Here is a 13,197-nt window from a genome sequence, read left to right as displayed (position 1 = left end):
GTTGAGTAAGCTCTGGTTTTATGAGTGAATGAACACCCAGCAGAATACCCGAAGAATGTATTTTTCTTTTCATGGAAGACCTTGCTTGAGTTTTTTCAGGTGGTACTCGGCACACCCAAACGTTCGTGCAAGAATTTTTTGTATTTAATTGCATGAATGGACTCAAAGTGAGTGAATTTAATTTGCATGGGTGAGAGAGGGGAGTAGAATATGTATTTGTATATGAATTCTCCAGCTAGGTTGTCCAATGCAGGATATTCTCAGCAATGTATATCAATTATAAGCAGTTATTAAATATTTAGGTACTGAAACTATGCAAAGCAGTGACCAATAATATAGTTCATAATATATTATGTATTATAAAAATTGTCTTGACCTGAACAGCCCAGACTAAAAAGATCTGGGAAGCTAAGCAGGGTCAGCTTTGGCTAGTATTTGGTTGGGTGACCACCAAGAAATACCAGAGCCATGATGTAGACCAGGGGTAGTCAACCTGTGGTCCTCCAGATGTTCATGGACTACAATTCCCATGAGCCCCTGCCAGCAAATGCTGGCAGGGGCTCATGGGAATTGTAGTCCATGAACATCTGGAGGACCACAGGTTGACTACCCCTGATGTAGACCATGGTAAACCACCTCTGAACCTCTCTTGCCTTGACAACCCGATGGGGTTGCCATAAGTCAGTTGTGACTTGACAGCAAAACAGCTGGAACAAATTGGGAAAATAAAGCAAACAAAAACAACCAGTTGTAACATGAGTCAATCCCAGATCCAGAAGGCCAGCTCATCTATGTCTACAGGGCATGTGCCAAGACACGAAAAATGAACAAACACTCCACTCAGATGTTACAGCTCAGGGGTTCTTCATGTTCCTTGCAATCATTGGACAGTAAATATATTATCCATTGAGTTTCTACCACACACATTTGTGTGGGTACAAGTACTTACCGATAGCTGAGTAGCTTTCTGTAAGCAGCACTCTGCAACACAAGCTTATTAAAATCGCTTCCATGGAAAAACATATGCTAATAAAACCAAACAACATAAATAAGGCTGTGATCATTACTAATCCCTTTGTTTAGCAGCACAGAGAAGGATTACTATTTAATAACAACCTCAACCAGGTCCTAAGCATGTATGGGTGACACCACCACCAAGCAAAGACCTGCTTGTGTGATCAGATTGTGGTAGAACAAATGCAGACGCGCTTCTTTGTATCCTGAAACACAATGCCATTCGACAGCGCCAGTTGGAACTCTCAGCAGAAAGTCACCAAGTGATCAATCAAGAAGGGCTGTGCAAGCAAGTGTGAAATGGCACAGTGGGAACCTGAAGTGAAGACTCCCTTGAATGAATCCAAGTATCTTCTCTTCTGCATCTCAGTCTGTTGGGCACAGGATGGTAACGTGTGATGAAACAAAAATAGTTACTCGATTCTAAACGAAAACCAAGATATTGTGGGGAAAGAAAAGGAATCTAAAGGTTCTTGGTTTCCCCAGAGCTCTTTCTTTGTAAATTAATGTCTCAATTTCTAACAACAAAAGTACCTGTAAAGGTTTACACCTGCCTGGATATTCCATAATCATTGTGCTTTATGGTTCTGGTAGCTGGGTAGGAACGAAATGTTCGGCATGTGTTCAGATACTTGAGATTTATGCACCTTTATTATTGGCTCCCAGACTTGGGGGTTTCAAAATAGATTCTATAGTGGAGACTGGCTCAATTGAAGCCCATCATGATAGCTAATATCTGGCTGAATCCAAACCAACCGCCACATGGGGACATGTTGCCTACAAATCTGCAACTGTATTGTGACAACAGGGAGGAGGTTGGGTTGAAGAAGTTATGCTTTTTCCCTTTGTAATATCTGTGTCAGGATCCATTGAAGCTGGGTCTGAGCCCAGAACTGTCTCTTGTTCTTGGGTTGCTTTTTTGGGGGGGGAGGGGCAAGTGCCCCAGGATAGAGCAAGAGGATTTTCATTTCATCCCATTTCTCCACACTGCTCTGCCAAGTAACCTATTCCCACCTGCCATGGAATGAGTCTGGCTTTTCCTCTCTAGCTGCTCTTGGGCAGCTCTTTTAAATGCAAGGGTAGATCAGCACTGGGCTCAGCCAATCCTCTCTCTCCAACTCAGTCCTGAGGAGTGACAGACATAAGAGCCAATAGTTACTTGCCTTGGATTAGTGAGCTCCCTGGCCATTCCTGCTGAACTTCTTTAAAGAGCTCAACACTCCTCTAAGAAAGCCAGTGCTGTCTGTTCCCTTGGGTTTCAGTGCCAGGGTTCCCTCCGATAGGAGCTAGGCTGGGTGGGCATCTGCTGGAGTGTATACTCCTGAAAGCCAGCTGGATTCCTTCAAGCTGGCTGTCTCCCAAGGAGACTTGGTCAAGGCCACACCCTGCTGCAACATGGCAGATAACTTTTCCGGCTTCAAGGCTTGCTGGTGAAGAACGCCTTCAGGGAGACTTGCAGTGCCCCAGGGTAAGTGTGTGGTTGATGCTGCAGGCCCCAGACGATCTGCTCTGTGGGAGAAATAGGAAAGTTGAAAAACTACCTTCATACTTTGACCCCCAGAGTCAGCTTCTGTGAATGCATGCAAGCAGTTCCATGGAACAAAGTTTCTTGGATCCTATCAGGATCTTCTGTCGATCATGTTTCAATAGGAGTAGTTTAATCATGTGCTGAGGTTTCCTAACAGGAAGCTTCACTTCCATAGTTGTAAAGAATCCATAGACGACACGTTTTTGCATAATCGATTCACAGTGAAAATACACACACACACACACATATAGAATGGAAAACACAATCCTGCCAACTTAAAGAACATGCTGCCTTCCTTTTGTTCCATGTCGTTTCCCCCTTCTAAGCTATATCAAATGTGCCCAGATCCCACTGGGAACATTTCCATAGTCATAATGTATAATCATGAAGCTGCATTAAGGCCTTTAAAGGAAGATTTACTGGCCATTCAAACTAATGCAAAATGATGTAATTGCATGCTGGGGAAAGCACCTTGATTCCTAATGGCAGGACGGAATGGGCCGCTAGTGCGGAAAGACTGGTGGTCACAGTGCCCTGCATGATGCAGCGGCAGAAGGGTGGTTGTGAAAATTACAGGAGCAGTAGGGTAGTATCCCCATGCAATTGTGGCAATGGAGGGGGGAAAGGAGCCCACGTGGGAGAGGCAGAACCATGTGCAAGGAACAACAGCATATGGAAAGGCTACCACGGAAAAAACTCCAGGCTGATACAAAATAGTGCAGACAAACGCTTGTTAGTCAGACATTAGTCAGCACTCTCATAGTATTTAGGGCGAAATACCTTAGTAACCCATTCAGTTCTGGGTCAATATGCTGAACGTGGCCTATAGCCTTTGATGATCCAGGCCATAAGTCCCTCAAGAGAGCTTTCTCCAGTATGAACATTTAAGATCAGCCAGAAAGGATTTGTTTTACTCTAAAACTCATGAAGTGGTCAGGCCTTCATTCATGGCAGAGCCTTCTCAGTGATACTTAGGGTTGCCAATTACCAGCTGGAGGCAGGAGAACAGGGGAATAAATAAGCAAAATGATGTAGTTGGCTTGCTTGCTTTCCTGCTTTCTTTCTTTCTTCAACTTTTCTTATAATAAAAGTTAAAAATCATTCCTAATTAAAATAATTTTCTCTTTGAAATGCTGAAAGTATATTAATTTATTAAATTTATAGACTTCTCTGCAAACAGACTTGAGGTAGTTTATAACATATTAACATTCAGTTTAAAATACAATGAACACAATAAAGCAATAAATACTCCGTGCTCTATTTTCCTACTTCTTCTTGTATTCAGTGGTGGGATATTCTGGAGAGGGAAGAAGGGAGGCCCACATAAGGAGAAAAGGCTGGGCGGGCGCTTGTCTGGCAGTGGGGCTAATCCCCACTTCCAGAAGATGTTGGTGCTGACCTGGCCCTGGACTGAATCAGGTTTTCATTTGCCCTGTGGCAAGGTAAGGCGGATCCTTCCGGCATTCCCTTCCCTATTGTGGGCACAATTGGGCCTACATCCGCCCAGGCCTGTCCGGCAGGGAAGAATCAGACCTTCCAAGCCTGGCTCCTCCCCTAACCCTGGAGGCCCAGGAGGGAAACACAGTGCCTCAGGTGGCTCCACAGCACTGTGCAGCATTGCCAAGGTGTCTGGGACATTTTTTTTCTGCTCAGGAACGTGGTATTGATACCGCTTTCCTAAACAGAAAAAAAAATGGCCCCCACTACCTCCACACATACCACCTGAAAGAAGACAGAAATCCGTGGCAGACAGTGTTCACCCGTGAACATGTTCCCCTCTGGGGACACAAGAAGTGTTGGAGCAAACTGTCCTGTTGCAAAGAACCGGTGGCAGCCTAGCGTGGCAGCCACCATGCAGAAAGGGTCTATGTAAGTTTTCCTTACTGTTACCCTCATTTAAATTGGATATATCCTGAACACTGTAAGAAACAGCAGAAGAATCACTACAGAGCACCCTTTGAAGGATGAACAAAACTATCCAAACAAAAGCTCCTTTGCTTAGATCCCATGTATTGTTTCTTTTGTACTTCTCTCCAACTGCTATAGAGGCTTTTCTCTGCTCTGGGGCTTGTTGTTCTCTGCTACCAGCATTTCCCTGTGTGGAAGGCCTCCTTGAAAAATACAGATCTTGCACACATGAAAGTGCTAGCAGATGAGGAGAGCCAAATTGGAGGAAAGCCTCTGGAGTGCCCAGAGAGAATGATGAGGGGAGTGATGCCATAGGATCCAAGCTTTTGCATTAACCATTATAGCCACATATTTCAGAGGAATACTTTGGTTCATATCCAATTCCTCCCAGAGCCGTGCTGTTCCAGCCAGCCCGAATGGACTAAAAAGGTTATAAAGGATAGGGCCTTGATCTAAACTGCACCTCCCTTGCACCTCGTCAAAAATGTCTTCTTAAATGCAAAAGAGATTTAAAAAAAATAGAGGTGTAATTATGGGTTTGGGAATTCCTGGAGACTTGGAGACAGAGTTGGGAAAAGCAAGTTTTGGTGAGGGGACAGGCCTCAGGGGTGTATCATTTTATTTATTGATGGTCTTGCCATCTCAGAGTGGGTTACATCATTTAACGATGCATGCCTTACAGTCCACCTTCTAACGAAGCCATTTTCTCAAGGGGAGCTGAGCTCTGAGGACTTTGGAGATGAGCTGTAATCCTGGGAGATTCCCCCTCCCCCTGTCTGAGGCGGGTGACCCTAGGGGCTAGAGAGCCTAGTCCCGTCCTTGTACATCTCTGGTAAGGCTCTGCCCAGATTTCTTTTTTAGATCCTAGACTGCCTTTCTGAACACATGATGAGTAAAACATCTTTATTCTTAAAAGGCTGGTGGTAGTGAATGTCTAAATCTGCACTGTAATATTGTTGCAAAATTTAAATTGGCTGTTAGCTTTTCTTGTTTTTGGGTTGGGGCGGGGGGGGGGGGGTTGAGGGAGTTTCAAGAACATCTGCAGATGCTGAAATAACCTGCATTCATTTATGTTATTTAAGTTGTAAAATCATATTCAATCTTGACCTACTCAGGAAATCTATCATAAATGTCCTGCTGATTCTGACAGTCATACAGCAAAAACACCCTCTAATGAGCATTTAATAGTCACCAAAAGTTCTGCATTAAGTACAAAGCCCTTTTGATTACTTATTCCACTAATTTAAAGTAAATGCTTTTACAGATGGCATCTGTTAGGCCGCTGAGCGTGTGCTGCATTTATATGTAGTCACAGAAAATAGATTCCAGCTTTGGTATAAAGATTGTACGACGTGGGGGTGGGGGGTGAAATCAAACACAAAATACTGAATAAACATTTATCAGTGCTGCTTTCTCCCCCCCAAAAAAAAGCTCTTCATAAACGCTTCTCCAAAAAGCACCATTGAATGCTTAGAAGTAGTTTAGAAAATACCTTAGCAAATTAGCACCCAGCATCAAACATCAGACAGAGAATGAAACCAAACACTCCCATTTCTTTCTACCTCCTTTCCGAGTGGGGAAAAGAACTATGCTTTCTAAATTGAGTTCATTTGAGGATTCCAGAGAGGAGGGAAAGGACAAGGACAGTAAAGAAAAATAAGCAAAGGATACAAGAAAGAGGACTATATTGGAGAGAGTAGTTAAGTCGAATTTTATAAAGGGCTTTGGAGGATTCTTGAATTGTTTCACATATACGATTTCAGTAATTCTTCTAACGACCCTACACAAAGAGGGAGGTCAGGATTATGATCCTCATATTGCAGATTAGAGGCTCAGCCAAGAGACAGAGTGGCTTGGATAAAGATCTCCAGTGAGTTAATGCGCTATTTGTGATACACAAAAAAGGAGAAGAACCTGGTTAATTTGGGTGCTTTAAAAAAATGGAGTTTGTTTCTTGCCTCCAAGCTGTGATGGCATAAAGGTAAAGGTATCCCCTGTGCAAACACTGGGTGACGCCCTCTAGTGTTTTCATGGCAGACTCAATACGGGGTGGTTTGCCAGTGCCTTCCCCAGTCATTACCATTTAGCCCCCAGCAAGCTGGGTACCCATTTTACCGACCTCGGAAGGATGGAGGGTTGAGTCAACCTTGAGCCGGCTGCTGGGATCGAACTCCCAGCCTCATGGGCAGAGCTTTCAGACTGCATGTCTGCTGCCTTACCACTCTGTGCCACAAGAGGCTCTTATGATGGCATACGATGATTAAATCAGGGTTTATTTATTTATTTATTTATTTATTTATATTTATATACCGTCCTCCCCGGAGGTTTGTGTTGTGAACCAAACACAACCTCCCATTTGCCAAAGTGTCGGCATGTGGATATCACAACAAATGGTGGTCTTTAACGAGTACTTTGTGTAAGAGAAGAAGAGTATGCATGCTGGAGAATAGACTAATTTTTGTGAAATCAAACAATTTGGATATTATGACACAGTTTACTAATTTGCCACAATATATTTTGCCTCTCTACACTTATGATGGTTGTTCATTTAGTCTGAGGAAGAAGAAGAAGAGTTGGTTCTTACATGCCGCTTTCCCCTACCCGAAGGAGGCTCAAAGCGGCTTACAGTCACCTTCCCTTTCATCTCCCCACAACAGACACCCTATGGGGTGGGTGAGGCTGAGAGAGCGCTGATATCACTGCTCGGTCAGAACAGTTTTATCAGTGCCGTGGTGAGCCCAAGGTCACCCAGCTCGTTGCATGTGGGGGAGCGCAGAATCGAACCTGGCATGCCAGATTACAAGTCCGCAGTCCTAACCACTACACCAAACTGGCTCTCTCGAGTGCGTGCACTCAAAAGCTCACACCTTGAATTAATCTTTGTTGGTCTTAAAGGTGCTTTTGGACCCAATTTTTGTTGTGCTGCTTCAGACCAACATGGCTCCCCACTTGAAACTCCAGAGAGCTAGCACACCCTACAATGATTCTATGCTGGCTTGGTCATGACTCATAGTCATGGCAGCAACTTGCAAACACATTCATACTCCAGAACATGCCAGCCAGGCTGTGTTTGCAGGATGAGATATGTGAATGGCTACTTCCAGAACTGGGAGGGAAGGCAGCAAACTATAGCCCAATCTTGTCAGATCTCAGAAATTAAACAGGACCAGTACTTGAATGGGAGATCACCAAAGAAAACTCTGCAGAGGAAGGCAATAGCAAACTACCTCTGCATTTCACTTGCCTTAAAAACCCCTTGATGGGGTTGCCGTAAGTGAGTTGTGATTCGATAGCTCTTGCATATATACTTCCATACGAATGCTTTTTTTGTTCCCGTTTTGTGAGCTTAGTCTTAAGGTCATGTATTTGGAAGGACCATGTGAACTTGTTAAAGCAATTGCAGAACATCACTTACAGATAACATCAAGGACCTCTACCTGAAACCGCTGCCAATGAGAGCTGATATTATTGGTGCTCATGGACCAATGATCTGACACAATATCAGGCAGCAGCATATGATCATGTCCTTATATAAAGACAGTGTGGGATTCTGTCTGTCTATCTATCTGTCTATGCTGTTATACAGATATTATTTCAGAATCCACTATTTCTACTGCTTAACAAGTGATTTTCAAACTTTCTGCCTTCTGGCACATTTTTCTGTACTGTGGAATCCCTGAACAGGGATGAAAAACCTTCAGCATGTTCTAAGGTGCACACTCAGTTCAGACAATACACTTGTAAGGCCTTTCTGCCACCTCCTGCTAACAGATAGGAAGCTTCCACGCATCCATTGGCCCCAGTAACTGCACACTGATAGCGGTAGCAGTTCGAGCTGCAAAGCCACCAGTGGAGGTGGGTGATCCCCTGCTCCCACTCCTGTTTCTCCTGGAGTTGAGGTGGGAAGGGAAAAATAAAAATAAAAATGGCAGTGTTGAGTTAGGCACAACATCACTTCTGCAGATCTGACAAAGAGTAGCTCTAGGAACCACTGGAAACTCTATGGTTTTACCATACAGTTTCCAGAGATTCCTAGAGCTACCATACATCACTTCCATGTTCTTAACAAAAGAAAACCACAGCTGACATTTAACTCACCCACTCCATTTTCCTGTCCATCAGTTGCAAGGCCCTATTTGGCAACCAGAGCAACAGTGGGTTACTGTATATACTCGCATATAAGCTGAGTTTTTCAGCACAGTTTTTAGCACTAAAAAGTCCTCCTCGGCTTATACACAGGTAATATAAAAAGCCCTCCTCAGCTTATATGCAGCCTGCTCCCAGCCAGCCATTAGTAGCATTGCCTTTGCAAGCTGAGGTTGTTGCAAGCAGAGGTTGTTGCTCCCAGCCAGCCAAACGCAGCATTACCTTTGCAAGCTGAACTTTTTGCAAGAGAACTAGTCACTCCCAGCCAACCACTGCCTTCTGCAAAGCTTGAAATCTGAGCTTCCTCTGGCAGCTTATGGGACATCAATGGTTTGACTGAGGGATTTTGATATGTTTGCCTTTTCTTCTTGGGGTTGTGTTTCTTTTAAAAGTTGATTTTTACAGTTCTTTCTTTCAGTTTTCAGTTTTACAGTTCTGGGGGGGAAGGATTGTAGCTCCCAGATTGGTAGCTGTTGTACTTGTTGTAGTAGGTTGCCAACTTCAGGTACTGCTCTGGTTTGCTGGCCTGGGGGGCACTGTTTGGTTCTCCTGCCAGAGCTGTTCTCACAGAGCAGTTCTGTCAGTGCTCTCTCAGGGTGTCTGTCATCAAGAGAGGAAGGGAAGGTGATTTTAAGCCGCTTTGAGACTCCTTTGGTTACTGAAAAGTGGGGTAAAAAAACCAGCAGCTATTCATCCTCTTGACTTTTCTGCATTTGTTGGGGGGAGGCTGGATGGGAAAGCCTGTGATGATGGAGCATGATTAAGCACTTAGGCCACACTGTAAATTTACCATTAGCCTGCTGGATTTCCCACCCTTAGCTTACATGTGAGTAAATAAGTTTGCCCAGATTTTGTGGTAAAATTAGGTGCCTCGGCTTATATGCGAGTAAAGGTAAAGGTATCCCCTGTGCAAGCACCGAGTCATGTCTGATCCTTGGGGTGACGCCCTCTAGCGTTTTCATGGCAGACTCAATACAGGGTGGTTTGCCAGTACCTTCCCCAGTCATTACAGTTTACCCCCCAGCAAGCTGGGTACTCATTTTACCGACCTCGGAAGGATGGAAGGCTGAGTCAACCTTGAGACAGCTGCTGGGATTGAACTCCCAGCCTCATAGGCAGAGCTTCAGACAGCATATTGGCTGCCTTACCACCCTGCGCCACAAGACGTTCATTCCATTCCTGATATTTTCACTGAGGAGCTTCTTGAGCAGTGCCTTCCTAAGCAGAGTTACAGCCTACAGAGGTCAATCGGCTTAGAAAGGAGTAGCTCTACTAAGGATGGCACTGTAACAGATTTTCAAGTGATCCTAATAGGTATTCAGAACCAGGATTCTAACCTTTCAAGCCCAATCTACAAAAAAACGAGACGAACCAGCAATCACCACCCCTGTTATCACCAAGAAGCAGATAAAGAAATGAAGAAGGCTATAGTTTAAAATGGAAAAAAAGTTTGGGAGAAGAGAATGGAGGGGAAAATCAATATAAAATGTGACCACCAGCTCTGGCAGATTGTTTTTGTTTCCATGGTGAAATGTGTATTAAGCGAAAGACTACACAGTGCAATACATGATGAAATCAGGGAGAGCTATTATCCATGATAATGAAAGTTTCCGAGGAAGTAAAGCTGAGCTGAAACAGCACTTTGTGGTTGTTTTTCTGGAATTTTGTTTAGAAAGATGACTGGTGGGTTGGCATGGCAAAACTGAACGTGCATTTTGCTTCCCACATGATGAAAATGTTTCCACGGAAAAGACCTCTGATTTGTGCAAAAGATACATCTGCCTCAGATCATGGAGCATGTATGCAGCCTGGAACCGTGGCATAAATAGGCAACCCTGGTTTCTGGTGTGCCTGCAACAGCATGCGGAACAACAACACCAAGAGTCATCCTAACTCACCACCCTTTCCAACTAAGACTTTCTCCACACTAGGCCACCTAGACATGCTAAGGACTACGCACTCATTTCCAATGGTGCTAGTTGAAAATCACTCCGAACAAAATACAGCCACATGCAAGAGTAATCGTACTAGTAGTAAAAGTTAAAAGCTTAAGGCAAACCTAGGTTTGTAGTAATATTTGATTTTGTGATTTTAATTTGAATACGGACGTTTGGATTCCCCCATTGTCTATTTTTGCTCATGTGGCGTTTGGTGAGGCTTGCTAGGAACAGTTTCACATGCTGGTCACAGGCAGCATGTGGACAGGTTTGGTAAGAGGAAAATCACTAAATTCATGATGTGAATGGAGAAATGGTGGAATGTGGTATTTTGCACTGCCATGATAATGCTTTGATATTCTATTATGATGTGCTATTATGTTATGATGTTCTGTTAAAATTTGTATGTTATAGATCGCTACAATGTTCCATGTAAATTTATACAATGTTCCACATAAACCGCCCAGAGCTACAAAGAATGGGCAGTATAAAAATCCAAATAAATAAATAAATAAATACATACATACATACATACATACATACATACATACATACATACATACATACATACATACATACATACATACATAAATACTACTACTAGTAGAAGACCTGTAGTTCTGTTTTTTGGGGGAATTTTACTGGGGCTTTTATATATGTTGTACCCACCACGAGTCACCGGGAGTGGTGGGCTAAAAATCTAAATATCATCATCATCATCTCAGGGTGTGTATGTGTGTTTTTTTGTTTGTTTGTTTGTTTTTTGGTTCTAGATAGATTTCATCCTTGATGGGCAAACTTTCTTCAATTTATATTCTAAATGGATTAGAACAGTTGAAAACAACTGTTCACTTTTTACCAATCAATCAAAATTCACCATTCAAAGGGAGCCTAAGGACTTCAACCTGTTCTTTTATGAGCAGCCAGAACAGTCCCCCTGATCCGGTCCCAGAAGGCAGTTCACAGTAGAGGTGGTCAGAGTTCTCACAGCTCCCACCAAGGGTAATTACTGAACTGATGCCAGACCACTTAGGAAAAATCAAAGTAATGGCAATTATGAGGATCGCCAAGTAAGAAAAGCCTGCCACTTTCCTGGGAGTCACAGGAACCTCCCTTAATAGCCTTCATCCGAACCTGGCTTCTCAGGGACACCCCAGTCCCCAGACAGCAGAGCTAGTGGGGTATGGCAGTGGTTCCCACAAAACTACCATCTGGAAAGAAATTCCCATTGGAGAAAGGTGAAAGACAAGAATTAATTCTAACTCAGAGCCAAACAAAAGTTTCTTCAGATTCCCTCCCGGGGGGGGGGGGGGATATATAAGCAGTTTCTGTGGTTTATTTTGCCAGACTTTAAGGAACAGGACTTTTAAATTAAGCACATTACCAAGAAAAATCAAGAACTCTAGGACAAGCCAGAATTGTATATTCGCTCTGCAGGCACTAATCTGTTGGAGGTTCCTGGCCCCAGGGAAGTATGCCTGGCCTCAACGAGGGCCAGGACTTTCTTGATCCTGGCCCTGACCTGGTGGAATGTGATCTTGGGAGAGCTGAGGGCCTTGACAGAGCTGTCACAGTTCCGCAGGGCCTGCAAAACAGAGCTCTTCCACCAGGTCTGGGGTTGAGGCCAGAACCAAGATCAAGGTGGCCCCTCCCCAGGCTGAGCATTTACATCTTTGCACCCCCACCCCTAGGTCAGTCTGCTCAGGAGTTAAGAGAGTATTTTAGTCATCAATCTTGCAGGGTTTGTTTGGGGTTTTATTGAGGTTTTTATTAAACATGGAATTTTTAAATTGTAAGTCGCCATGAGTCCCTGGAGAGTGGCAGAATACAGTGGGAGCACAGAAGGGTGTGAAGTTGCCCACTGTTAGCAAGCCAGAGATACATATCAGAGAAATGTGAGCTATTTCCACCCCCACTCAAGTGTAAATAATATATAATATAAGGAATTACCTCAGGCCCATAGAATTTGTGACTTTCAAAACCACATGACCAGCCTGTAATATACGGCAGCTCTTGAGGAACTTCAAACGCGGCTGAGTATCAAGGACCTGGCAGACACAAATCACAGGTTGCTGATATACCTGTGGCTTTGATGGTCACCATTTGGGCTAGAGTGAGCTATCGGTAACTTTTTTTATGACGGTATTTCAGTAGGTTGGCTTTGCATTTGAAAAGACGTTTTCTCCGTGCAATGCCGTAATTCAAGCTGAAAGCTATCAAAACTGACGGATTGTCACCTCTAGGCAGAACCTTTCACCACTTTTTAAAAAATGGATCCTGACCAGTACAAAGCAGATGGGGAAATGTATCAGCCTACGATGGCTCAGATCAGACAAAATGTGAATTCACGAGGCTCCCTGACACACGTCCTCTGTGGGTGATCTTGTTGCATGTTCACTCAATACATTACAGAAGGGAGCAGGTACAAGGTCACTGGCCACTTCCTCTGTCACCCCATAGTCACTGAGGTCATGGACCTAGAGCAGTGGTTCTCAACCTTCCTAACGCTGCGACCCTTTAATACAGTTCCTCCTTTTGGGGTGACCCCCAACCATAAAATTATGCAAGTGTTCTTTCACAGAGATTAAACCGAAACTGATCAATGATGTGACGTTCCATTGTTCATGATTGTATATAAATTGGTTCTTTTCTAGGGTTTCTCAG

At 43.8% G+C, this 13,197-nt stretch overlaps 1 long non-coding RNA gene across 1 annotated transcript in view; it reads right to left on the bottom strand.

The window, feature by feature from the left end:
• Window positions 1-983: 983 nt before the first annotated feature.
• LOC143840739 (uncharacterized) overlaps window positions 984-13,197 on the bottom strand; it is a 113,171-nt gene continuing 100,957 nt past the window's right edge. The window contains exon 10 of the long non-coding RNA XR_013232364.1: window positions 984-2,523. This is a non-coding gene — a long non-coding RNA (uncharacterized LOC143840739). The remainder of the gene's footprint in view (window positions 2,524-13,197) is intronic.

This window comes from Paroedura picta, chromosome 6, assembly GCF_049243985.1.
Source record: "Paroedura picta isolate Pp20150507F chromosome 6, Ppicta_v3.0, whole genome shotgun sequence".
In the NCBI taxonomy this organism is placed as follows: domain Eukaryota; kingdom Metazoa; phylum Chordata; class Lepidosauria; order Squamata; family Gekkonidae; genus Paroedura; species Paroedura picta.
The sequence above is the reverse complement of the archived record's forward strand: the minus strand, read 5'-3'. Positions and strand labels throughout refer to the sequence as shown.